The 25,007-nt window shown below is 50.7% G+C and overlaps 1 protein-coding gene across 2 annotated transcripts in view; it reads right to left on the reverse strand.

The window, feature by feature from the left end:
• Positions 1–25,007, reverse strand: part of LOC134969637 (solute carrier family 66 member 2-like) — a 223,208-nt gene that overhangs the window by 194,567 nt on the left and 3,634 nt on the right. The window contains exons 2-3 of one of the 2 annotated variants that reach the window (XM_063945720.1): positions 22,305–22,509; positions 22,077–22,195 (exon numbers count right to left, since the gene is read on the reverse strand). The gene's annotated coding sequence lies outside the window, so the exon portion shown is untranslated. The remainder of the gene's footprint in view (positions 1–22,076; positions 22,196–22,304; positions 22,510–25,007) is intronic. The other variant, XM_063945721.1, reaches the window with a different exon arrangement.

Raw genomic sequence — 25,007 nt, forward strand, 5'->3', positions numbered from 1 at the left:
CTCGGGGAATCCAGGTGTAATCCACGTACTTGAAAAAAATAACAAAACGGACACCCGAGCCACGCACTAAAAGGGGACCCATGTTTGCACATGGATCCCCTTTTCCCGACTGCCAGAAACCCACTCTGACTGATGTCTAAGTGGGTTTCTTCAGCCAATCAGGGAGTGCCACGTTGTAGCACTCTCCTGATCGGCTGTGTGCTCCTGTACTGAGTGACAGGCGGCACACGGCAGTGTTACAATGTAGCGCCTATGCGCTCCATTGTAACCAATGCTGGGAACTTTCTGCTCAGCGGTGACGTCACTTTAGGTCAACCGCAGGGCAGAAAGTTCCCAGCATTGGTTACAATGGAGCGCATAGGCGCTACATTGTAACACTGCCGTGTGCCGCCTGTCACTCAGTACAGGAGCACACAGCCGATCAGGAGAGTGCTACAACGTGGCACTCCCTGATTGGCTGAAGAAACCCACTTAGACATCAGTCAGAGTGGGTTTCTGGCAGTCGGGAAAAGGGGATCCATGTGCAAACATGGTCCCCTTTTAGTGCGTGGCTCGGGTGTCCGTTTTGTTATTTTTTTCAAGTACGTGGATTACACCTGGATTCCCCGAGGACCCTGGACCCCTGGATCTCGTGAGTATAATTTCTTCAACAGGTACCCCTTGGATTCTACTGGAGAAGAGGACCGACCTGCGTGGGAACATAAGGTAAGTATGTATGTATGTATGTGTGTATGTATGTAATAAAATTATACTTTCACGGTGTGTGTGTCTTGTGTTTTTTTGGGTATTTTTTTAGTAGTAGTACTACAGGTACCAGCGGGCCCGTTTTTCCGCCGCATGCTGGTACTTGTGGTTCTCCAAGTACCAGCATGCGGGGGAGGCTTGCTGGGACTTGTAGTACTGCTACTAAAAACAATATCTTTTCTTTTACAACAAAGGCTATCAGCCCCCCCATCCGCAGCCCATTGGATGGGGGGGACAGCCTCGGGCTTCACCCCTGGCCCTTGGGTGGCTGGGGGGGGGGGACCCCTTGATTGAAGGGGTCCCCACTCCCCCAGGGTACCACGGCCAGGGGTGACTAGTTGGATTTTTGATGCCACGGCCGCAGGGCACTATATAAAAGTGACCCCCGGCTGTGGCATTATCTGTCCAGCTAGTGGAGCCCGGTGCTGGTTTTAAAAATACGGGGGACCCCTACTCTTTTTGTCCCCCGTATTTTTGGAACCAGGACCAGGCGCAGAGCCCGATGCTGGTTGCTTAAATATGGGGGAACCCCTGTCAATTTTTTCACCATATTTCTGCAACCAGGATCGGCTCAAAGAGCCCGAGGCTGGTTATGCTTAGGAGGGGGGACCCCACGCAATTTTTTTTTTTTAAATAAGCACTTTCCCACCCCTTCCCACTGATATACATGCACGGATCTCATGGATCCGTGCATGCCTATCCAATCACGAATAAAAAAAAAAGGTCTGTTTTTTTTTAGCACTTTTTTACGAGTTGTAATTTTTCACGGCAGTGTTTGGTTTTTTTTTGCTTTGCACTTCTTAGTAAATGACCGAGATTCATACTTAAACAGCCGCGTTTTGACCGATGGTGTATTCATTCGTGATTTTTTTCCTAGGACTTCAAAATATTACGAATGCCCTCATCACTGCTGTGATTATTGCTTAGTAAATTACCGAGATGACACTTTGATGAAAAAACGGCATCTCGGTCAAAATCGGGAGCTTAGTAAATTTACCCCACTGTCTAGTACACTGACAGGAATCAATGCTGCCATCTAGTGTTTATCAAACATAGCACATCCAATAATGAGATATAGGTCCTCATTCTGAGTTATATTATTATTATTATTATTATTATTATTATTATCCTTTATTTATATGGCGCCACAAGGTTTCCGCAGCGCCCAATTACAGAGTACATAAATAATCAAACAGGAAAACAGCAACTTACAGTTGATGACAGTATAGGACAAGTACAGGGTAAATAAACATAGCTACATCAGCAGATGACACTGGAATAAGTATCAGGTGGCAGAAGACTGATGGATTTGGTGCAGTTGAAGATTATTAAAGTAAGAAAGGATAAGTACATGAGGGAAGAGGGCCCTACTCGTGAGTGCTTACAATCTAAAGAGTTGATCGCTAGCTGGCTACTTTTAGCAGCCGTGCAAACGCATAGTGGCCGCCCACGGGGGAGTGTATTTTTGCTTTGCAGGAGTGCGAACGCCTGTGCAACCGAGCGGTACAAAAACATTTTGTGCAAAACAAGACCAGCCCTGTAGTTACTTATTCTGTGCGATGATTGCTGCGACGAAGGTCCCGGAATTAACGTCAGACACCCACCCTGCAAACGCCTGCGTTTTTCCAAACACACCCAGAAAACGGTCAGTTGACACCCATAAACTCCCACTTCCTGTCAATCTCCTTGCGTTCGGCTGTGCGATCGGAATCGTCGCTAGAAGCAGTACAAAACAACAATGCTCTTTGTACCCGTATGCCGCGCGTGCGCATTGCGGCCCTTATGCATGCATAGTTTTGCCGTTTTTGAAATGATCGCTATGCAGCGAACTACGGCAGCTAGCGATCAACTCGGTATGACCCCCATTGCCACTGGTGTCCATGCATAGGCGTGCGCAACTAATTTTATTAGGGGGTGTACTGCTGGAGGGGCTAGCGCCACCTTTTGGGCGTGTCCAGCACCGCCCAGGGACGTGTCTAGCACTATTTTACATTTTCTCAGTAAAATCACACGGCTTAATCTAATTTATCCCTCAAATTCTGAGATTGGCCCCTGCCTGCGTAGCCTGGCTGTGCTGGCAGGCGGTCCGGTGCCATTTTTTCTCAAAGCGGCTGCATGCGACATCAAGCAGCTGCCGCAAACACGGTCCGGACACACCTGTGTTGCTTGGACCGTGCCCACAAAACACTTGATGTCCGCCGCGTTCTAATACCTTGTATGGTGAAGGGTTGCGCAAGCGCACTATGGCCAGTGCGCGTGCGCAGACCCCCTGGATACACACTATACATTACTTGTGGGTGTTCTCGCCGCTGAATGCTCCTCGCCGTCAGCTACTCCATAGACAACTCCTGCCGTCCTTCCCCTGGGTCTGGGACTGAGGTTCGACAGCACAAAGGTCGACACACTTTAGGTCGACGCCAATTGTTCGACACACCTTAGGTCGACATGGACAAAAGGTCGACATGGACAAAAGGTCGACAGGAACAAGGTCGACATAGAAAAAGGTCGACATGAGTTTTTTTATGTTTTTTTGGTGTCGTTTTCTTCGTAGAGTGACCGGGAACCCCAATTAGTGCACCGCGTCCCCTCGCATGGCTCGCTTCGCTTGCCATGCTACGGGCATGGTGCCTTCGCTCCGCTACCGCTTCGCTCAGCACACTTTACTGTTCCAATCGTAGTCCACGTGGATCGTTAAGTACGAAAAGGTTAAAAAAAAAAGAAAAAAATCGTGAAAAAACTCATGTCGACCTTTTTCCATGTCGACCTTTTTCCTGTCGACCTTTTGTCCACGTCGACCTTTTGTCCATGTCGACCTAAGGTGTGTCGACCAATTGGCGTCGACCTAAAGTGTGTCGACCTTTGTGCTGTCGACCTGGAGTCCGGATACCCCTTCCCCTCTCCTTCACCCCCCTCCTTCCCGGCAGTCCTGTTCACCTGTGGGTTCCAGTAGTGAGTGCAGCTGGGAAATACACCCGCTACTCCTACAGCAGCGGCAAGTCGGTCCCCCTGTCGCCGGTACTGCTGACTAGGTGTAGCAGGCACGCGTAAAGAGCAGGCGTGAGGTGCGGGTGTAAAGAGCGGGGGTGGGTGGGTATAGAGAGCGGGGGTGGGTGGACTGGCGGGCATACACAGGAATAGGTATGCATGCTTGGTGATCAGTTGCAGCTACAGGCGTCTGTGAGGGGGGTGCTGGACATTAGGGGTGACCCAACCTATGTCACCAGGTAGGATACTGCAGATAAGGGAGGATTATGGTTTCCCCTCAGAATATTTACAACAATCTCTGTTCCAGATTTAATTAAAAAAAACATGTTACCTGTAACAGTCTTAGGTGTTGGGGGATATAGCCTTTGAGACAGGTGTCACACATTTATTACACAGAGGGCCACTCACAGAGCCACGACTGAGATGCAGAGGAGGCTCATTTTCCAATCTGTCATAATACTGTATGGCTACTAGTAACATGGGGGCGGAGGCTTCTGCCACTGGCCTACTCTCCCACCTCCTGTACTATTCACCTCCTGTGGAGACTTCTGACACTGGCCTACTCTCCCACCTCCTGTACTATTCACCTCCTGTGGAGACTTCTGACACTGGCCTACTCTCCCACCACCTGTACTATTCACCTCCTGTGGAGACTTCTGACACTGGTCCACTGTCCCACCACCTGTACTATTCACCTCCTGTGGAGACTTCTGACACTGGTCCACTGTCCCACCACCTGTACTATTCACCTCCTGTGGAGACTTCTGACACTGGTCCACTGTCCCCCTAGCTGTACTATTCACCTCCTGTGGAGACTTCTGACACTGGTCCACTGTCCCCCTAGCTGTACTACTCACCTCCTGTGGAGGCTTCTGCCACTGGTCCACTGTCCCCCTACCTGTACTATTCACCTCCTGTGGAGACTTCTGACACTGGCATACTCTCCCATGACCAGTACTATTCACCTCCTGTGGAGACTTCTGACACTGGCATACTCTCCCATGACCTGTACTATTCACCTCCTGTGGAGACTTCTGCCACTGGTCAACTGTCCCCCCCACCTGTACTATATTCACCTCCTGTGGAGACTCCTGACACTGGTCCACTGTCCCCCTACCTGTACTATTCACCTCCTGTGGAGACTCCTGACACTGGTCCACTGTCCCCCTACCTGTACTATTCACCTCCTGTGGAGGCTTCTGACACTGGTCCACTGTCCCCCTACCTGTACTATTCACCTCCAGTGGAGACTCCTGACACTGGTCTACTGTCCCCCTACCTGTACTATTCACCTCCTGTGGAGACTTCTGACACTGGTCCACTGTCCCCCTACCTGTACTATTCACCTCCTGTGGAGGCTTCTGACACTGGTCCACTGTCCCCCTACCTGTACTACTCACCTCCTGTGGAGACTTTTGACACTGGTCCCCTGTCCCCCTACCTGTACTACTCACCTCCTGTGGAGACTTTTGACACTGGTCCCCTGTCCCCCTACCTGTACTATTCACCTCCTGTGGAGGCTTCTGACACTGGTCCACTGTCCCCCCCACCTGTACTACTCACCTCCAGTGGAGGCTTCTGACACTGGTCCACTGTCCCTCCCACCTGTACTATTCACCTCCTGTGGAGGCTTCTGACACTGGTCCACTGTCCCCCCCGCCTGTACTACTCACCTCCTGTGGAGGCTTCTGACACTGGTCCACTGTCCCCCCCCCCCCCCCCCACCTGTACTATTCACCTCCTGTGGAGGCTTCTGACACTGGTCCACTGTCCCCCTACCTGTACTACTCACCTCCTGTGGAGGCTTCTGACACTGGTCCACTGCCCCCCCCCCCCCCCCCACCTGTACTACTCACCTCCTGTGGAGACTTCTGACACTGGTCCACTGTCCCCCTACCTGTACTATTCACCTCCTGTGGAGGCTTCTGACACTGGTCCACTGTCCCCCCCCCCCCAAAAGGCTTCTGACACTGGTCCACTGTTCCCCTACCTGTACTACTCACCTCCTGTGGAGGCTTCTGACACCGGTCCACTGTCCTCCTACCTGTACTATTCACCTCCTGTGGAGGCTTCTGACACTGGTCCACTGTCCCCCCCGCCTGTACTACTCACCTCCTGTGGAGGCTTCTGACACTGGTCCACTGTCCCCCCCCCCTGTACTATTCACCTCCTGTGGAGGCTTCTGACACTGGTCCACTGTCCCCCTACCTGTACTATTCACCTCCTGTGGAGGCTTCTGACACTGGTCCACTGTCCCCCCCACCTGTACTGCTCACCTCCTGTGGAGGCTTCTGACACTGGTCCACTGTCCCCCTACCTGTACTATTCACCTCCTGTGGAGGCTTCTGACACTGGTCCACTGCCCCCCCACCTGTACTACTCACCTCCTGTGGAGGCTTCTGACACTGGTCCACTGTCCCCCTACCTATACTACTCATCTACTGTGAAAGCTTCTGCCACTGGCCTGCCCTACCCCTGCCCATACTACTTACCCCATGCAGCGAATTCTGTCACTGGCCTACCATTCCCCCACCTGTACTACTCACCTCCTGCGGAAGTTTCTGCCACTGTCCTACCCTTCCCCATATGTAATATTCACCCACTGAGGAGGCTTCTGTCACTGGCCTACCCAGCTTCCCAGCTGTACTACTCACCCCCTACGGAGGCGACTGCCACTGGCCTACCCTTCCCCCACCGGTACTACAAATCCCCTATGGAGGCTTCTGCCACTGGACCCTTCCCCCACTTGTACTACTCACCCCCTACGGAGGCTTCTGCCACTGGCCTACCCTTCCCCCACCGGTACTACAAATCCCCTATGGAGGCTTCTGCCACTGGACCCTTCCCCCACCTGTACTACTCACCCCCTACGGAGGCTTCTGACACTGGGCCTAATTCAGACCTGATTGTAGATGTGCTAATTTTAGCACATCTACGATCAGTCACACAGACATGCTGGGGGACGCCCAGCACAGGGCTAGTCCGCCCCGCATGTCAGACCCGACCAAGTACAAAAGCATCGCATAGCGGCCATGCTTTTGTACTAGAAGCTTCCCACCAGCGCAGCTCCTGCGCGCTGACAGGGAGCTACCCGTCGCTGTGAGGGTCGCAGCGGCTGCGTGTGACATCATGCAGCCGCCGCGGCCCGCCCCCCCCAATGGTCCGGGCACACCTGGGTTGCCCGGACCGCGCCCCCTAAACGGCGACCAAACGCTGCCGGCCCGTTCCCTCCCACCCAGCAACTGCCTCTGCCTGTCAATGAGGCAGAGGCGATCACAGGGCTGAGACAGCCGTCGGCTGTCTGGCATGCGCCGGCGCAGTTCAGACCTGATCGCTGCTGTGCGAAAATGCACAACAGCGATCAGGTTTGAATTAGGCCCACTGTCCGCCACTTGTACTACTCACCCCCTATGTAGGCTTCTGCCACTGGCCTACCCTTCCCCCACCTGTACTACTCACCCCCTATGGAGGCTTCTGCCCCTGGCCTATCCTTCCCCCACCTGTACTACGCACCCCCTATGGAGGCTTCTGCCCCATGCCTATCCTTCCCCCACCTGTACTACTCACCCCCTATGGAGGCTTCTGCCCTGGCCTACCCTTCCCCCACCTGTACCAATCACCCCCTATGTAGGCTTCTGCCCCTGGCCTACCCTTCCCCCACCTGTACCAATCACCCCCTATGGAGGCTTCTGCCCCTGGCCTACCCTTCCCCCACCTGTACCAATCACCCCCTATGGAGGCTTCGCCCAGTCCTACCCTTCCCCCACCTGTACCAATCACCCCCTATGTAGGCTTCTGCCCCTGGCCTATCCTTCCCCCACCTGTACCAACCACCCCCTATGTAGGCTTCTGCCCCTGGCCTACCCTTCCCCCACCTGTACCAATCACCCCCTATGGAGGCTTCTGCCCCTGGCCTACCCTTCCCCCACCTGTACCAATCACCCCCTATGGAGGCTTCGCCCAGTCCTACCCTTCCCCCACCTGTACCAATCACCCCCTATGTAGGCTTCTGCCCCTGGCCTATCCTTCCCCCACCTGTACCAATCACCCCCTATGTAGGCTTCTGCCCCTGGCCTACCCTTCCCCCACCTGTACCAATCACCCCCTATGTAGGCTTCTGCCCCTGGCCTACCCTTCCCCCATCTGTACCAATCACCCCCTATGGAGGCTTCGCCCAGTCCTACCCTTCCCCCACCTGTACCAATCACCCCCTATGTAGGCTTCTGCCCCTGGCCTATCCTTCCCCCACCTGTACCAATCACCCCCTATGTAGGCTTCTGCCCTTGGCCTATCCTTCCCCCACCTGTACCAACCACCCCCTATGTAGGCTTCTGCCCCTGGCCTACCCTTCCCCCACCTGTACCAATCACCCCCTATGGAGGCTTCTGCCCCTGGCCTACCCTTCCCCCACCTGTACCAATCACCCCCTATGGAGGCTTCGCCCAGTCCTACCCTTCCCCCACCTGTACCAATCACCCCCTATGTAGGCTTCTGCCCCTGGCCTATCCTTCCCCTACCTGTACCAATCACCCCCTATGTAGGCTTCTGCCCCTGGCCTACCCTTCCCCCACCTGTACCAATCACCCCCTATGGAGGCTTCTGCCCCTGGCCTACCCTTCCCCCATCTGTACCAATCACCCCCTATGGAGGCTTCGCCCAGTCCTACCCTTCCCCCACCTGTACCAATCACCCCCTATGTAGGCTTCTGCCCCTGGCCTATCCTTCCCCCACCTGTACCAATCACCCCCTATGTAGGCTTCTGCCCCTGGCCTATCCTTCCCCCACCTGTACCAATCACCCCCTATGTAGGCTTCTGCCCCTGGCCTACCCTTCCCCCACCTGTACTACTCACCCCCTATGGAGGCTTCTGCCACTGGCCTACCCTTCCCCCACCTGTACTACTCACCCCCTATGGAGGCTTCTGCCCCTGGCCTACCCTTCCCCCACCTGTACTACTCACCCCCTATGGAGGCTTCTGCCCCTGGCCTATCCTTCCCCCACCTGTACCAATCACCCCCTATGTAGGCTTCTGCCCCTGGCCTACCCTTCCCCCACCTGTACTACTCACCCCCTATGTAGGCTTCTGCCACTGGCCTACCCTTCCCCCACCTGTACCAATCACCCCCTATGGAGGCTTCGCCCAGTCCTACCCTTCCCCCACCTGTACCAATCACCCCCTATGTAGGCTTCTGTCCCTGGCCTATCCTTCCCCCACCTGTACTACTCACCCCCTATGTAGGCTTCTGCCCCTGGCCTATCCTTCCCCCACCTGTACCAATCACCCCCTATGGAGGCTTCTGCCCCTGGCCTATCCTTCCCCCACCTCTACTACTCACCCCCTATGGAGGCTTCTGCCCCTGGCCTATCCTTCCCCCACCTGTACTACTCACCCCCTATGTAGGCTTCTGCCCCTGGCCTACCCTTCCCCCACCTGTACTACTCACCCCCTATGTAGGCTTCTGCCACTGGCCTATCCTTCCCCCATCTGTACTACTCACCCCCTATGTAGGCTTCTGCCACTGGCCTACCCTTCCCCCACCTGTACTACTCACCCCCTATGTAGGCTTCTGCTACTGGCCTACCCTTCCCCCACCTGTACCAATCACCCCCTATGGAGGCTTCTGCCCCTGGCCTATCCTTCCCCCACCTGTACCAATCACCCCCTATGGAGGCTGCGCCCAGTCCTACCCTTTGCCCACTTGTACTACTCACCCCCTACAGAGGCTTCTGCCACTGAACTGCCCACCTCCTAACTGTACTCCTTTTTTCCCTGATTGACCCTTTTCCCGCTAGAATGCCAGCTTTGGGTTTAATGGTTGCATTATTCTACCTTGTATGTCCATGTTTTATGTATGCCCTGTTTACCCTACTGCTCGGGCAGCGAAGCATTGTGGCACCAACAATAATAAGATGGTATTTCATTGATTGGGGTAATAAAGAACCTGTACATACTGCTTACTTAATGCAACATGAGAATTTACTGAAAATGATCCTTTTCCAGTCAAGTAAGTACAGTTGCCTGTTCTTTATGTGGGCGTTAGAGACGTTTAATGGTGATTTAATTGGGTACTGGCAGCAGTACTGAGATGTGTAATACCGTCTTGTTTATGAGAGACTGCTGCACACAATATGGATGACAGGGAACACGGAACAGCCTGTACTTTATATACTGAAGAGGTAGAAGGCGCAGAGCAGTTGTGGGATCTGTAAAAGAGCAACGTGTAGGATGGAAGGATGAGCTATTCAGTCTAGGAGGAGGCCGGCGGCTTCATAAACAGGAGAAGGAAAACAAAAGAATAATAAGCCGATAATTAGTCCACATGTGTGCTCAAGCCTGTGCATGAAACACGTGTGTTCGGAGGCTTGCAGTCCCAGTCTCAATACTTACACACTTCACTATCACCTGTTATTTCACTTATATTTTGCTCAGGGCCGTTGAGAGCTCTGACAGGCCCTGAAACCGGGGGAGGGGGGGGGGGGGCATGATCAAATTCATGAGGCGTGGCTATGCCCCCTTTCTCCCGTTTAATGTAAAATGCAAGATCGCCACAGGGGTGTCATCCACTGCCTTTCACCCTCTACCTGACGTCAACCACTGCCTGTCACCCTCTCTCTCTCCCCCCCTCTGCCTTTCACCCTCTCTCTCTCTCCCACTGCCTGTCACCCTCTCCCTTGTGTCACCCACTGCCTCTCCCCATCATCCTCTCCCTGTCACCCACTGCCTCTTCCCATCTCCATCTTCATGGCATGCACTGCCTTTCCCATCACCCTCTCCATCACCCATTGCCTGTCATTGGCACCCTCTCCTGTCACCCACTGCCTCTACCCATCAGCCTCTGCTCTCCCCGCATCACTATCTCCCCATCACCTCTCTTTCCCCGTCACTCACTGCCTCACATCATCACCCCCTCTATGTCACTTACTGCCTCTCCTCGTCTCTTTCTGGGTCACCCAATGCCTTTCCCCATCACACTTTCCTGTCATGCACTGCCCCTCTACCTCCCGCTATCCCTCCTTGTCACTTCTCTTTCCTGCTACCCACTGCCTCCCTCGTCATCATCTATGTCACCCACTGCTTCCCCCAGTCATCCATTCCCTTTCATCGCCCACTGCCTCTCCCTGGCATCACCCACTGCATCTCCAACAGAAGCTCATGGATATGACATTCCCTTTAAAGCCACCCCCCTCACTGTGAGGCCACACCTCTTCCCTTTCTCCTCTGTCATGGTCCCCCTCCCCCTCCCCCCCCACTTCGTCATTTTATTCTGGATCCGCACCTGCATACAGATGTGGGAAAAGCACTGTTCCACTGCCAACAGACAATAACGGTAATTTTTACAAAATTCTGATTCCTCTGGGAGTAATGTGGCTGTCTTACCCCTGAGTTCCCTGTCTGCGAATTACCCCAGTCCACCCTAAATGTTGTTTAATAGTGATATATTAACCTGGCATTATAACTGTAACATATTACCCTGGAATTATTACTGTAACATTGGGGGTCATTCCGAGTTGTTCGCTCGTTGCCGATTTTCGCTATGCTGCGATTTGTTGCAAATTGCGCATGCGCAAGGCACGCAGGGCGCATGCGCTTAGTTATATAACACAAAACTTAGCAGTTTTGCTGTGGATTCTGCAGCGCTTTTCAGTCGCACTGCTGTTCGGTAAATGATTGACAGGAAAGGGGCGTTTCTGGGTGGCAACTCAGCGCTTTCCCGGCGTTTGCAAAAAAACGCAGGCGTGTCAGGGAAAAACGCGGGATTATCTGGAGAAACGGGGGAGTGGCTGGCCGAACGTAGGGCGTGTTTGTGACGTCAAACCAGGAACTAAACGGACTGAGCTGATCGCAATCTGTGAGTAGGTCTGGAGCTACTCAGAAACTGCAGGGAAATATTTAATAGCAGTTCTGCTAATCTTTCGTTAGCAATTCTGCTAAGCTAAGATACACTCCCAGAGGGCGGCGGCCTAGCGTGTGCAATGCTGCTAAAAGCAGCTAGCGAGCGAACAACTCGGAATGATGGCCCTATTACCCTGGCATTATTATTGTATCATAATACCTTAGCATTGTTATAGTAATATATTACCGTGGCATTATTACTGTAACATATTACCCTGGAATTATTACTGTAACATACTACCCTGGAATTATTACTGTAACATATTACCCTGGAATTATTACTGTAACATATTACCCTGGCATTATTACTGTATCATATTACCTTAGCATTGTTATAGTAATATATTACCGTGGCATTATTACTAAGAAATTGCAGTATATAAGCCCATACAGTTAAATTGCAATTATTCATTTTGCACTTATGTCCTGTTCCTGTAATCCTCCGCCGGTACCTGAGGGTTAATACAAGAATCTGTCTTTACTGATGAATATAAACAGGCACCATGTAATGAAGGTGTTTGTCACCGTGAGTGTTCCGCTTTTCTTATGATAATTAAACAGCAGTGATAGGTAAGTACATTTGACAGGACACAGAGCTAGATGTATGTGGACTGTCACCACGCAGTCAGACATAATTAAACTGTCCTCTTTAATATTATAGTATTAGTTCATTTATTTACATTGTGAATAAATGTCAAGTGGCTAATAGTAATGTATTACAGACGGGGGCAGGTGAGCCGGGAAATGCCCCAACTCCTTCATATGACGGCTGCTACTGACTGAAAGATATAAAGGTAACACTTTGGTATTAATGTCTGTTACTGGAACTACCTGGTTTATAAATAAAAACAGGATTTTTCAGTGATAAAAACAGGCATGTACCTCTGCTTTTATTAACCATTTATTCCTTCTTCAACTGCATTTCTGCCAGATAAATCTATACTGGAGAGTGTTACATACCATCAAGGGCATAGCTAAAACAGGTGCAGGGAGTGCAGCTGCTATGGGGCCCAGAGCTGATAGGGGCCACCTTCCCTGTCACAGTTACATGTGTTATATACAGAGCGTAGCTACCATAGGTGCAGGGAGTGCAGCTGCTATGAGGCCCAGAGCTGAGAGGGGCCACCTTCCCTGTCACAGTTACATGTGTTATATACAGGGTGTAGCTAACACAGGTGCAGGGAGTGCAGCTGCTATGGGGCCCACAGCTGATAGGGGCCCACCTTCCCTGTCACAGTTACATGTGTTATATACAGGGTGTAGCTACCATAGGTACAGGGAGTGCAGCTGCTATAGGGGTCCAGAGCTGGGAGGAGACACCTTCCCTGTCACAGTTACATGTGTTATATACAGGGCATAGCTACCATAGGTGCAGGGAGTGCAGCTGCTATGGGGCCCAGAGCTGAGAGGGGCCACCTTCCCTGTCACAGTTACATGTGTTATATACAGAGGGTGTAGCTACCATAGGTGCAGGGAGTGCAGCTGCTATGGGGCCCAGAGCTGATAGGGGCCCACCTTCCCTGTCACAGTTACATGTGTTATATACAGGGTGTAGATACCATAGGTGCAGGCAGTGCAGCTGCTATGGGGACCAGAGCTGAGAGGGGCCACCTTCCCTGTCACAGTTACATGTGTTATATACAGGGTGTAGCTACCATAGGTGCAGGGAGTGCAGCTGCTATGGGGCTCAGAGCTGAGAGGGGCCACCTTCCCTGTCACAGTTACATGTGTTATATACAGGGTGTAGCTACCATAGGTGCAGGGAGTGCAGCTGCTATGGGGCCCACAGCTGAGAGGGGCCAGCTTCCCTGTCACAGTTACATGTGTTATATACAGGGTGTAGCTACCATAGGTGCAGGGAGTGCAGCTGCTATGGGGCCCACAGCTGAGAGGGGCCAGCTTCCCTGTCACAGTTACATGTGTTATAAACAGGGTTTAGCTACCATAGGTACAGGGAGTGCAGCTGCTATGGGGCCCAGAGCTGAGAAGGGCCACCTTCCCTGTCACAGTTACATGTGTTATATACTGGGTGTAGCTACCATAGGTGCAGGGAGTGCAGCTGCTATGGGGCCCAGAGCTGAGAGCGGCCTCCTTCCCTGTCACAGTTACATGTGTTATATACAGGGTGTAGCTACCATAGGTGCAGGGAGTGCAGCTGCTATGGGGCCCACAGCTGAGAGGGGCCAGCTTCCCTGTCACAGTTACATGTGTTATAAACAGGGTTTAGCTACCATAGGTACAGGGAGTGCAGCTGCTATGGGGCCTAGAGCTGAGAGGAGCCACCTTCCCTGTCACAGGTACATGTGTTATATACAGGGAATAGCTACCATAGGTGCAGAGAGTGCAGCTGCTATGGGGCCCAGAGCTGAGAGGGGCCACCTTCCCTGTCACAGCTACATGTGTTATATAAATTTTTTAACCATTGGGGGGTACATAGGGGCCCTTACAAACATTTGCCTTGGGGCCTATAATATATCTAGATATGCCCCTGGACCTGCTCATTGTAGTGTGGTATAAAATGAACTGGAGGGCATTATAATGTTACATAACATGAACTGGAGCACTGTAATGTGGCACCATATGAAGTGATGGCACTATAGTGGAAATTGGGCCATGTTGGGAGGTATAATTAAATATTTTTTTAATGAAGTTATCAATAAGAAACTTTTGGCCTGGGGCTGCCGTGAAAAAAATCTGATGCTCTAGGGCACCATGATTCAAATAGTTTGTGAAGTGTCCAATCAGGTAATTATAAATGTTCTTTTTCTAAATCTTACACACCAGGCCCACATGGGTCAGTCATGGCAAGGGTTATGGGCCCTACACACTGGCCGATTACACTGGGCCCCGCACTCGTTCATCGTTGGTGCCGGCTCGTTTATGCCTGCAAGCCGAGAAACTTCAATCCCCCCTTCACCCCCTATCTCCCCCCCCCCCCCCCACTGCCGGGTTGTCCGTCGGCCGTCTCTGTGTGCAGCTGGTGACTCTCCTGCCTCCGAGTCTGGCCTCACATTCTATTCAGGAGAGATTTGTAACATGTTACTATTGTTGCTGATTGCCACTAACCGCACAGCTACCAGGGGGGTGCAACAGCCTTTCTGAGCTGATATTTATTTCATTTATTTTATATATAGCTATACAGAATGAGCCACACTCTCGCCTTTAATTTGGGTTGATTTGCCGGGGTAGCTTCCCATGGAGTAATAGAAATATCCTCCTACATATAAAAATATAAAGTCAGGGGTGCACTTACCAGACTTCTCAATCATTTTATTCACATCCATCAGTGTTAAAATGACAATAAATCGACGTTTGGATCCCAATCCTGGACCTTTGTCATGATCCATACATATATATACAGTATCTATATAGTGGGTTGGGTATAAAATGCCGGCAGTCGGGACAGTGAGATTCGGGAGATCACATATTCTGAGAGTGCATGCCATATCATGCTAATCGCCTCCATAATGCTAATCGCAAGGAACTCTGGGATACAGAAAGCACATGTGATGTCGGCGGTCACTGACTGCTGATGTCACATTCATATAAAGAAGAGGAGCAAGTGATTTCCTTCTTTGAGTTGCCTCCAAGTGCAGAAAATGCCAGGGGGGTGGGGTGGGGTGGGGGGTGGAGACAGTGGGAGGAGCACTGCAGTGTCGCAGTTAGGGATTGTGGGACAGCTGCATTTTCTGGCGAGCGAAATCCATAACTTGCACTGGCCTATCACATTTAGGGACACATTTAGCAATAAACAATGGCTTATTCCCCCAAGACACCCGGTTTCGGGGGATAACTACACATATTTACTATCACCATCTCCAGTATATACTGTGATCGCTCCATTCTGGACAGCAGGTGCAGCCCCTATAGGGATCTGTGGGGGATACACTGCTGTCAGATTTACCAAGTTCTGTATAATCCTGTTTCTGCTGTGAGGTACACTGGGCTCCAACAGGGAATGACATTGGGGTGTAGAGTAGGATCTTGATCCGAGGCACCAACAGGCTCAAAGCTTTGACCTTCTTCCCAAGATGCATAGCGCCGCCTTCTCTATAACCCGGCCTCCATGCACAGGAGCTCAGTTTTTGTTAACCAGTCCAATGCAGTAGCAGCTAAAAGAGACGACAATCATTAGTAGCCACATACACCACACACTCACGACAGGAGAGGGTGTCAGCGGCTAATGCCATACCAACCCAAAGAAGCTAAGTGCGTCAGGGTGGGCGCCCTGTGGAGCCCAGTGTACCTTGCAGAAAGAGATTTAACAATGGTAAGTTCTTACCATAAACCTTGTTTTCTGCTGCGGGGTACACTGGGCTACACAGGGAATGATATTGGGGATGTCCTAAAGCAGTTCCTTATGTTAGGGGACGCACTGTAGCGGGCACAAGAACCCGGCGTCCAAAAGAAGCATCCTGGGAGGCGGAAGTATCAAAGGCATAAAACCTTATGAACATGTTCACTGAGGACCACGTAGCCGCCTTGCACAATTGTTCAAGGGTCGCACCACGGCGGGTCACCCAAGAAGGTCCAACTGACCGAGTAGAATGGGCCTTTATGGTAGCAGGAGCTGGAAGGCCAGCCTGTTCATAAGCATGCGCAATCACCATTCTAATCCATCTGGCTAGGGTCTGTTTGTGAGCAGGCCAGCCACGTTTGTGAAAACCAAACAGAACAAAGTGAGAATCTGACTTCCTGATGGAGGCAGTTCTCTTCACGTAGATAAGGAGAGCCCGTACCACATTCAAAGACCGCTCTTTGGAAGACAATTCAGGAGAGGCAAAGGCCGGAACCACAATCTCCTGATTAAGGTGGAAAGAAGACACCACCTTAGGTAAATACCCGGGACGAGTTCTAAGAACCGGACGATCATGGTGAAAAAGCAGATATGGTGACCTACAAGATAAGGCACCCAAATCCAACACCCGTCTAGCATAGGCAATAGTCAGCAGAAACAACACCTTAAGAGAAAGCCACTTATGGTCTGTAGATTCAAGAGGCTCAAACGGAGACCCTTGGAATGCCTCCAGAACCACCAACAAATCCCAAGGAGCCACCCACAGGCGGGACGTAAGCAGGTTGAATCCGCAACACACCCTGTGTAAATGTATGAACATCAGGCAAAGTTGTAATTTTCCTCTGGAACCAAACCGACAAGGCAGAAATATGAACCTTGATGTAGGCCAGACGTAGGCCCAAGTCCAGGCCCTGTTGTAGAAAGGCCAAAAGTTTGGCCATACTAAACTTGTAAGCGTCATGATTGTTAGATGTGCACCAAGCAAAGTAAGAATTCCAGACCCTATGATAAATCCGAGCAGAAGTCGATTTCCGGGCCTTCAACATGGTTTGAATGACCGCCTCAGAAAATCCTTTGGCCCTGAAGACGGAAGCTTCAAGAGCCACGCCGTCAAAGCCAATCGGGCTAAATCCTGATATACACAGGGGCCCTGAACGAGGATGTCTGGGTGCTGCGGAAGTAGAAGGGGACGCTCTGTCAAGAGACCCTGAAGGTCTGAGAACCAATGCCGTCTGGGCCACGCTGGAGCAATCAGAAGTAGGATTCCTCCCTCTTGCTTGAACTTCCTTATTACTCTGGGCAGGAGTGACACCGGAGGGAATACATATGGCAGCTGAAAGTTCCATGGAATTACCAGTCCATCCACGAACTGCTTGAGGATCCCTTGTCCTTGCTCCAAAGACCGGAACATTGTGATTGTGTCGAAATACCATCAAGTCCACATCTGGAAGGCCCCACTTGTCCACGAGGAGTTGAAACACTTCTGGATGGAGGCTGCACTCTACGGCGTGTACGTCCTAACGACTGAGAAAGTCCGCTTCCCAGTTTAGGACCCCCGGAATGAATACTGCCGATATGGCTGGCAGATGTCGTTCCGCCCACTGAAGAATCCGTGATACTTCCCTCATTGCCATGCGGCTTCGAGTGCCACCTTGATGATTGATGTATGCCACTGTGGTGGCATTGTCCGACTGTACTTGAACAGGTCTGTTCTAAATTAAATGCTGGGCCCCGCCCGCAATTCCAGAATGTTTATCGGGAGGAGAGACTCCTCCTTTGTCCACCGACCCTGAAGAGAGTGTTGCTCCAAAACCACGCCCCAACCTCTCAGACTGGCATCCGTCGTCAGAAGGACCCAGTTGGAGATCCAGAAGGGACGACCCCTGCTCAATCGTTGGTCCTGAAGCCACCAGCTCAGTGACAGACGGACCTCCGGAGACAAGGAGATCATTTGAAGGAGATCATTTGAGACCTGATACGGTGAGGCAGGTCGTCCCACTTGGCAAGAATCAGTTTCTGCAGAGGGCGGGAATGGAATTGAGCGCACTCCACCATGTCGAAAGCCGACACCATAAGACCTAGCACTTGCACTGCCGAATGTATCGACACTTGCGGACGAGATAGGAAGCATCGAATCCTGTCCTGAAGATTCAAGACTTTCTCCTGAGACAAGAACAACCGCTGGTTGTGAGTGTCCAACAACGCCCCCAGGTGCACCATGCTCTGAGCAGGGACCAGGGAAGATTTCTTCCAGTTGATGAGCCACCCGTGGGCTTGCAGAAACTGGATAGTCAGATCCAGATGGCGTAGGAGAATTTCTGGGGAATTTGCAGGATCAACAAGTCGTCCAGGTACGGTAGGATCCTGATCTACAAAGAAAACAGCGCTGAGAATTCAAGTGATAGGCAGTAATAGTATAACAAATAGTTAGATTAAAACTTTATATTTAATACTGTAAATAAAATTCACACTATGACTTCCTAACAGGAATTAATAACATTGGTATACAGAAATATAAGCAATGTGCATGTTTGCTAAAGCAGGTTTAAATGAAAAATAGCAACCCCTCTGTGCGGTCAGACTTATGGGTTCACTCGCAAGGTCCTGTGTAATTAGAGTCCACTGGATTTGGACCTATAATGCGGCTCAGCTGATATAGTTCAAACGTGGACCGTTGCAAGGTCCTTAAGGATGAGTATAGTTACCGGCCATTCAGGTAATTTTCAAAGGTAAGTCCATTCAGCGCTAATCCTGCATGGAAAGGAGGCGCATTTTAGTAGGAGTCCCTTTAACCTTCTGTGCTTGGACCGTTCGCAAGAAAAAGTTCCACCATTGAATTGCCGCAATAGAATATCTTTCTTGGTGACCCACTGACCAGAGGGGAAGCACGTCTTGATGCGTTTCGGTGTCCTTAGACAGCTTTCTCAAAGGACCTTGCAAGGATCCCCTTGAGACAGGGGGGGCTGTGGTACTTAGCCCCTGTAACCCCTCCCCCCCCCCTTAATCCGGCTCTGCGCTGGTCGTGAAGGCAAGACTGCATCAAACTTGTGGCATTTGGCTTTCTTTTAAACTCCTGGATATGGCAATTTAATTACCATATCATCTCCTATATAATTGCCCAGATCTGTCAATCTGTGACTGTGTGGCTAATGCTAGTCGTGGCTAGGAGCTCTCATTGGGTTAGCAGCCGGTCTATCACACCCAGTCCACAGCTGATTGGGCGAGAAACGCCCACTCACACAGGTTACATCCAATGGGAGGATCTGTCCATTGGCTGCTGTGTGTTCCCAGAGCAGGATTAACAGTGGGGCTGATGGAGCTGCAGCTCCAGCCCCACACCCCAAAATAGGCCCACTGCATCTGCAGCAACACACCCTCCAACACTTTACACAGAAAAATCGCTACAAATTCAAATAGGGGGCGTGGCCATGGGTACATTGGTGTGGCTACGGGTACAGTGGTGTGGCCACGCCCCTTTTCCTATACTTTCAATGGAAGTTTGGAGAGCCAAAAATCGGTACAGACCATAAAAAAAAGTACTGTACCTGCCAAAAAGGTGCAGCTGGAGGGTATGCCACTGCATCTGCAGCAAGTCTCTGTGCTGTAGATAGGGGAAAAAGAAAACTTTTAATGCAGCGTCCTATGGGGGTCATTCTGACCTGATTGCTCGCTGCAGTTCCTCACAGTGCAGCGATCAGGTCAGAACTGCACATGTGGCGGTGCCGCAGTGCACCGGCACATGGCTGACAGCCATCGGCTGTCGTTGCCTAGTGATCACCTCTGCCTCATTGACAGGCAGAGGCGGTCGCTGGGCGGCCCGGCGGCGTTTGTCTGCCATTTTGTGGCCGCGGTCTGGCCAATGCAGGCGTGGCCGGACCGTGAGGTGGGCAGGCCGCAGCGGCTGTGTGACCCGGGCAGCGACGAGTAACTTCCGGCCAGCCGCAGGAGCTGCGCTGGCTGGGAGTTACTCTTCAAGTACAAAATCTTTTGTACTTGTGCGGGGGGGGGGCGGGGGGCCCTGACATGCGGGGCAGGCTAGCCCTGTGCTAGGCGTCCCCCCGCATCTCAGTGTAAGTGATCGTAGCTATGCTAAATTTAGCACAACTACGTTCAGGTCGGAATGACTCCCTATGTCCTGCTGCCAGTCCACCTGCCCCCTCCGGCATCAACAATCCCCGCTCCCTAGCCGCGGCGCACATGGAACTAAAAGCTGCTGCGGCCACCGGCATAGATGTGTATGAAAGCGGCGCAACGGAAGGCTTTCATAGCCCTCCCTGCGCCGCATACTCTCTGAGCCCCAGAGCCTGCTCTGCGTGTGATGTCACAGAAGTGCCTCCCCACCACAGCCGCACCCAGATCCCCAGAGGCCCTGACTCCGCAACACAGCACCTAGGCTGCCGGCCTGGAAGCCCTGAGATGGCTAATGTAATGGATAGAGTGGGTGATATCGCGGAGGGTAATGTCAGGTCGCTGCCACTGCACAGCACTCTCACCTTTAACATTGATTCAGCGAGTCAGTTAGTTCTGCCAGCCAGTCACTATTGTTGGCGCCGGTGTCCCAACGCGACGCATTACAGGGAAGTAGACGCACTAAATAAACTACAGCTCCCAGCAACCCTTAGCACCGAAGCATTCCGGCGCTAAGGGCTGCTGGGAGCTAGAGATTGGCTGCTGTGCGAGTCTCCGGGAGAGCCAAAGGGAGGACAGCAGCCTAGCTGCTTCCAGGAGGAGAAGCAGGAGAAGCATTACCCGCCCCTACCCCATTCGCAGTACCTCCGGGCCCCATCCGCGGCACCCGCACCCCCCCCCCCCCCCTCCACCACCCACGGTGGCTCCGGACCCCCTCCTCCACCCGCAGCACCCCTGCACCCGCCCCACCCGCAGCACCTCCCGCACCAGCGGTAGATCCGGACCCCACCCACGGCACCAGCCCCTCCCCCACCCGCCCCACCCCGCAACCACCCCTCCCCCTTCCACGGCCCCCCTCTCTCATCCGTGTCTCCCCCGCACCCGCCACTCCTCAAACCACAGCACCTACTAGGTGATTCACCAGGCCCTGCGTGCGCTGTTCACGCCGTTGCAAGGGGCTACGACCCCTTAACCTTCGCACGCCCTTTGTCCGTGCAATATTTAACCACTCACACAATTATGATTGGAGATAATACTCCATATAATACAACTATTGCACGCCATAAGAGCGTGCAAGGGTTAAGGGGGCATAGCCCCTCACGATGATGTGAAGAGCGCCCGTAGGGCACGATGAATCACCTAGTATATATCTAATTTCTTACAATTCAGTATATTAAAAACAATTATATTTACAGAATGTTTTTTATGATGTTTTCAATACATTTTTAAAGTACAGGTTGAGTATCCCTTATCCAAAATGCTTGGGACCAGAAGTATTTTGGATATCGGAGATTTCCGTATTTTGGAATAATTGCATACCATACTGAGATATCATGGCGATGAGACCCAAGTCTTAGCACAGAATGCATTTATGTTTCATATACACCTCATACACACAGCCTGAAGGTCATTTAATACAATATTTTTAATAACTTTGTGTATTAAACAAAGTTTGTGTGCATTGAGCCATCAGAAAACAAAGGTTTCACTATCTCACTCTCACTCTCAAAAAATTCCGTATTTCGGAATATTCCATATTTCGGAATATTTGGATATGGGATACTCAACCTGTAATACATTTATTTGTAATCTCACACTATTTATATTAGTTTTTATAAAACATATGTTCTAGGAACAGTGGGGCAGATGTATTAAGCCTGGAGAAGGGATATAGCAGTGATAAGTGCAAGGTGATAACACAACAGCCAATCATTACAGGTCTGAAAAATGACGGTTAGGAGCTGATTGACTGGTGCGTTATCACCTTCCACTTATTACTGCTTTATCACTTCTCCAGGCTTAATACATCTGCCCCAGTATTACTAACATGTTGCATACATACTCTTGTGGTACCCTTATTGCCCATTTTTCACCCAGGCACAGGTATGCTCGACATTTAGGGTGTAAGGTGGGGACATGCCACTGTATTAACCATCAAGCGTTCCTGCAGCATTGGGCACCTACTGGTACTTACTGACTTACTAACCATTTGCTATAACAGAAACAGAAATATTATTGCAGTATTACCATGGTCCACGAACAGAAGCTCACACTTTATGATTGTACCGATCTGTTTCATGTTTTGGCCCAGTTATATCCGCTGTTATATTTCTGTATTATTCCCGGATATTGATTGAACGTACACCCTGCAAAAAAGGAATATAGAGAAATCCTATTATAGTCATTGGCTGCACAGATGACGGATACAATTTGTGTATATATCAGAAATCTATAGACCATGCTGTTTTCACTCACTGCTTAAATGAGCAGAATATTCAGCTCCTTTTCCCTGCAGAGTGTTACCCCGTTACATTCCAGGTAGCTGAATTCAAATAGTTGAAATGGAAAGACTTGTGCTACATAATCTAATTATAGTTATAGAGACTGATCCGGACAGGTGACAACTTGAAGCTGGGGGGGGGTTCTATAATATCGGAGGCAAGAATATAGAACGTCTTATCTGTGACAAAGAAAACACATGCAAAGTATTAGCTATATATTAATGCTAAAGACGAGCGGGTTCGGATTTACCCGGATTTACTCAGATCTCAAAACGGCATTTCATGTGTTTTGTAAAGCCAATAAGAAAAATCCAGATAAATCCAAACTTGCGTTAATTTAGTGTTAAGAACCGAGTAAGGGCCTAATTCAGACCTGATCGCAGCAGCAAAATTGTTCTCTAGTGGGCAAAACCATGCACACTGCACGTGGGGCAAATATAGCATGTGCAGAGAGCGTTAAGTTGGGTACACACGGGACGATCTAGCCAACTATTTTGGCTAGATAGGTCGTTGAACGATAATATCGTTGTGTGTGTACAGGCTAGTTCGTTCACTAGGCGCGCTCCCGCGGGTAAATGACAAAATCGTTGATAGACTGTGCAGCAAGGTCAATTTTGGCTTAGATCGTTTATGATTGTTCACTGTCTACACAGTGTGTAAGAACGATGAACGATTTTGGTTAGATGATGTCATCTAGCCACTAAGAAAACATTTAAATTTGGAGCCAAAAACCATCTAGGCAAGATCTTTGAAAGACTGAAAGATTTGGCTAGATCTTTCCATGTGTAGACTCTAGATCAGGCTTTTTCAACCAGTGTGCCGTGGCACACTAGTGTGCCGCGACCAGTTGCAAGGTGTGCCGCGGAGCCAGAGCAGCTTCCTGCACCTTCAGAGTGAACTGTTGGCCCGGTCTCTTCTTAGAGGATCAGTCGTGCGTCTCACCACCCAGCCAGCCCACCCGCCTGCATACACATCTTCCAGTTCACGCCTGCATACACAGCTTTCCTTGCCCACCCACATCCACACCTGCCCGACCGCCCACTGCTCAGTATTTGCAGCACTCCACTATGAACAATCCCCGCCACTGAGGGACAGGGAGGAGGACAGCTGACCGGTAGGGGCTAATATTTGTTGGGGGGGTTTTCTCCTGTGGGGAACAATAGGATTTATGTGGGGAGAATAAGGATTTATGGATTTATGGGGGGGAACAATGTGAATAATTCATGTGGGGACAGTGGTGCAAGTAGAAATATTTTCTTAATGGCACTGAGTGCCTAAAAATGGGCGTGGTCATGTGTTGTGAGGGGGCGTGACAACATGCTGCTAGTGGGAGTGGCTACATGACACTGGCGGCGTGGCCACACGACACAGCCCCTTTTTGTGGGGAATCTGGAGGAAAGGCTAAAAATATATAGTAATGCCTCCAGTATAATAGAAATATATAGTAATGTCCCCAATTTAATAACAATATATAGTAATGCCTCCATTATAACAGGGAAATACAGCCACTGTCCCACTCCCAATAACCCTGACAAAGTGGGAGGAGCCGTCATGCTGCCAAGCACCATGGTCTTGTTGCTTTGGGGCACATTATAATTGTGGTAATGGCAAAGTGTGTGGTAGGTGGTACTGCGTACCCGCTGCCAAATTCTTAAGGGTACTCCGTACCCGAGCGTACCCGCATACTTGCACCACTGTGTGGGGAACAAAAAGATTTATGTAGGGAGCAATATGATTTATGTGGGGAGAAATGTGATTGTTTTTTCTGAGTAGGCCACTGTATGTGTGGATTTTTTTTTTTTTACTATGAGGGCCAATGTGTGTTTTTTGTTTTTTTTTTCCTGTGGGGAACTGATGGTGTGCCTTGGCAATTTTAAAATATTGGCCCTCATTCCGAGTTGTTCGCTCGGTATTTTTCATCGCATCGCAATGAAAATCCGCTTAGTACGCATGCGCAATGTTCGCACTGCGACTGCGCCAAGTAACTTTGCTATGTAGAAAATAATTTTACTCACGGCTTTTTCATCGCTCCGGCGAACGTAATGTGATTGACAGGAAATGGGTGTTACTGGGCGGAAACACGGCGTTTCAGGGGCGTGTGGCTGAAAACGCTACCGTTTCCGGAAAAAACGCAGGAGTGGCCGGAGAAACGGTGGGAGTGCCTGGGCGAACGCTGGGTGTGTTTGTGACGTCAACCAGGAACGACAAGCACTGAACTGATCGCACAGGCAGAGTAAGTCTGAAGCTACTCTGAAACTGCTAAGTAGTTAGTAATCGCAATATTGCGAATACATCGGTCGCAATTTTAAGAAGCTAAGATTCACTCCCAGTAGGCGGCGGCTTAGCGTGTGTAACTCTGCTAAATTCGCCTTGCGACCGATCAACTCGGAATGAGGGCCATTGTTCGGTGTGCCGCGAGTAAAAAAAGGTTGAAAATCACTGCTCTAGATCGTTGAGTCAGGAACAGGGAGCTGAAAGTGAAAGATTTTCTCTTTCGGTCTTTCAATCTTTCGGTCTTTCAGTGTGTACCGTAGCTTCTGATTTGGGTGGGTTGTGTTCAAACTGAAATCTACAGTAATTTGCAGTGTAAAAATAAAGCAGCCAGTATTTACCCTGCACAGAAACAATATAACCCACCCAAATCTAACTCTTTCTGCAAATGTTATATCTGCCCCAC

Source organism: Pseudophryne corroboree, chromosome 11 (genome assembly GCF_028390025.1).
Source record: "Pseudophryne corroboree isolate aPseCor3 chromosome 11, aPseCor3.hap2, whole genome shotgun sequence".
In the NCBI taxonomy this organism is placed as follows: Eukaryota; Metazoa; Chordata; class Amphibia; order Anura; family Myobatrachidae; genus Pseudophryne; species Pseudophryne corroboree.